The 3,298-nt window shown below is 44.1% G+C and overlaps 1 protein-coding gene across 2 annotated transcripts in view; it reads right to left on the reverse strand.

The window, feature by feature from the left end:
* LOC133538760 (transcription factor AP-4-like) overlaps window positions 1-44 on the reverse strand; it is a 13,910-nt gene extending 13,866 nt beyond the window's left edge. Inside the window, exon 1 of one of the 2 annotated variants that reach the window (XM_061880519.1) lies at window positions 1-44. This exon is cut by the window's left edge and continues 317 nt beyond it. The gene's annotated coding sequence lies outside the window, so the exon portion shown is untranslated. The other variant, XM_061880520.1, reaches the window with a different exon arrangement.
* Window positions 45-3,298: the final 3,254 nt, after the last annotated feature.

Here is a 3,298-nt window from a genome sequence, read left to right on the forward strand (position 1 = left end):
CTACGTGTTTGTGTGTATGTCTGTTGCCTCCGCCTCCTGCGTGGATGTGTGCGGGCGTGCGCGTGTGTGCGTGCGCGCAGCTGATCTGTGCGAGGCGGGAAACAGCTGGTTGGAATCAGCCCTATTTCCGGTATGGCGAACAAACAAGTGAGGCGAGCAGAGAGGGAGTCGTGGTGTAAGTTCACTGACGGCGTTTAACACCATATTGTTCGACGTTCGCTATTATTATTATTCGCATTTTCTGTTGTGGATAGTTGTTTTGGGCACTGTTCAGTACATATTCCGTACTATTGACCACTAAATGGGAACACCCGAATAAGTTTTTCAACTTATTTAAGTCGGGGTCCACGTTAATCAATTCATGGTACAAATATATACTATCAGCATAATACAGTCATCACACAGGTTAATTATCATAGTATATACATTGAATTATTTACAATCCGGGGGGTGGGATGAGGAGCTTTGGTTGATATCAGTACTTCATCCATCCATTATCTACCGCTTATTCTCTTTTATGGGGTCTCAGCTACAATTGGGCGGAAGGCAGGGTACACCCTGGACAAGTCGCCACCCCTGTTTTAGAGCCTCACAAGACGAAGGTTCTGAGTAGTCCTGGGTTCAATCCGGGGCTCGGGATCTTTCTGTGTGGAGTTTGCATGTCCTCCCCGTGAATGCGTGGGTTCCCTCCGGGTACTCCGGCTTCCTCCCACCTCCAAAGACATGCACCTGGGGATAGGTTGATTGGCAACACTAAATTGGCCCTAGTGTGTGAATGTGAGTGTGAATGTTGTCTGTCTATCTGTGTTGGCCCTGCGATGAGGTGGCGACTTGTCCAGGGTGTACCCCGCCTTTCGTCCGATTGTAGCTGAGATAGGCACCAGCGCCCCCCGCGAGCCCAAAGGGAATAAGCGGTAGGAAATGGATGGATGGAATGATACTTGAGCAATTGTGATAGGCCAAATAGGACATCTTCAAGTTAACACTTTAAACCCCGAACCACTAAATCAGGGGTGCCCATTACGTCGATCGCGAGCTACCAGTCGACCGCGGGGGGTGTGTCAGTCGATCTCGAGCCAGGCTTTTAAAAAAAATAGACCTAAAAATTAGTGATCATCAATCTTCACCAAGACGTCACTTAAATGACATTCACGGTACCGGAGGGTCTTGTGAGATGACGCTGGCTGCTGGAAGATCATTATTATGAAAATATGACCGAGAGGAAGGCGAGAAACACTTTTTATTTCAACAGACTCTCGCGCCGTACCTTCCGTCAAAACTCTAAAGGCCGACTGCACATTTCCTATCTTCACAATAAAAGCCCTGCTTCATGCTGCCTGCGCTAACTAAATACAGAGTCTCGGAAAACTGGCGTGCACAAGCAATCCCTCAGAAAGCTGGCGTGCACATCACTTGTGCACGCCAGCTTTCCGAGAATCTTATTTTGTTAGCACAGGCAGCATGAAGCAGGGCTTTTATTGTGAAGATAGGAAATGTGCAGTCGGCCTTTAGAGTTTTGACGGAAGGGACGGCGCGAAAGTCTGTTGAAATAAAAAGTGTTTCTCGCCTTCCTCTCTGTCATTTTTTCATAATAATGAACTGGCAGCAGCCAGCGTCATCTCACAAGACCCTCGGGTGCCGTGAATGTCATTTAAGTGACGTCTTGGTGAAGATTGATGATCACTAATTTTTAGGTCTATAGGAAAAAGATTTCATATGATACTTCAGCAACTGTGGTAGACCAAATATAAGGGGACGTCTTCAAGTTAACACTTTAAAGCCCAAACCACTAAATCATGGGTCCACAAACTACGGCCTGCAGGACGGATATGTGGGAAGTCCCAAATTAAATTGTTTTACATTTTGTATTATTATTTTTAATCTGTCCGTTCTAATCAATTTTCTACCGCTTTACTCTCTGTGTCTCCTGGCCGTCTGGGAAAATCAGTGGTCCACAAACTACGGCCCACTAGTGTCGAAAGTCCGGCGCGTGGGAAGTCCATCCCATCCATTTTCTACCGCTTATTCCCTTTCGGGGTCGCGGGGGGTGCTGGCGCCTATCTCAGCTACAATCGGGCGGAAGGCGGGGTACACCCTGGACAAGTCGCCACCTCATCGCAGGGCCAACACAGATAGACAGACAACATTCAAACTCACATTCACACACTAGGGCCAATTTTAGTGTTGCCAATCAACCTATCCCCAGGTGCATGTCTTTGGAGGTGGGAGGAAGCCGGAGTACCCGGAGGGAACCCACGCATTCACGGGGAGAACATGCAAACTCCACACAGAAAGATCCCGAGCCTGGATTTGAACCCAGGACTGCAGGACCTTCGTATTGTGAGGCAGACGCACTAACCCCTCTGCCACCGTGAAGCCCCCGCGTGGGAAGTCCCAAGTTTAAAAAAAATTGGGGACTCCTGCTCTAAATAATTGACAGAAAATTAAAATGATTTGGAACTATTGGTCCTTCTGAAAAAATCTTTTTTTCCCTACAAAAATCAATTTATGTATGATTTTCAATTTGTATCATATTTGGTACAAAATTATTTTGATATATCCATAATGTTATTTCCAAACATAAAAATAACATTTGCCCTCATCTTCTTTCCTAAACTGCGCCAGATTGCATGAATTTATTTCCGGTATGGCGAACCAACAAGTGAGGCGACCAGAGAGGGAGTCGTCGTGTAAGTTCACTGACGGCGTTTAACACCATATTGTTCGACGTTCGCTATTATTATCCGCCTTTTGAGAACTCGCATTTTCTGTTGTGGATATTTCTTTCTATTTTTCTTAATTTATTTCGAACATGACATACCTACAACATTATAAAATCAGGCAATTTCATATAATTTCACAATACATCATGTCCGAAAAGGAGTAGGACGAAGCAAAGCTTATTTAATCCTACCCCTTTCCCACATCAGAGCGTTCATATACATTCATTCACTGACCTTCTTGACAGCAAAATAGCAAAATGACATCCGTGAATGAGTAACACAACAGTTTTGTAATATGTACTTCATTAATTCAGTCATTGTTAACATACTGAGATAAAGAATATCTTAATTTCAATAAGGTTGAAAGTGTTTCTCATAATTCTTTTTTGTACTTTGTAAGCACTATTAATTTGAACAGCCTCTTAAACTGGATCAAAATTACTTAATCCATTCCATAATTTAATTCCACATACTGATATTTGTTTTGGGCCGTTTGACAGTTAAACATTTCGGGGACAAATAGCCCAGTTTTACTAAAATACAGGTGTTTAAGTACGTGACTGCAAAATACCTCA

This window comes from Nerophis ophidion, linkage group LG20, assembly GCF_033978795.1.
Source record: "Nerophis ophidion isolate RoL-2023_Sa linkage group LG20, RoL_Noph_v1.0, whole genome shotgun sequence".
NCBI lineage: Eukaryota > Metazoa > Chordata > Actinopteri > Syngnathiformes > Syngnathidae > Nerophis > Nerophis ophidion.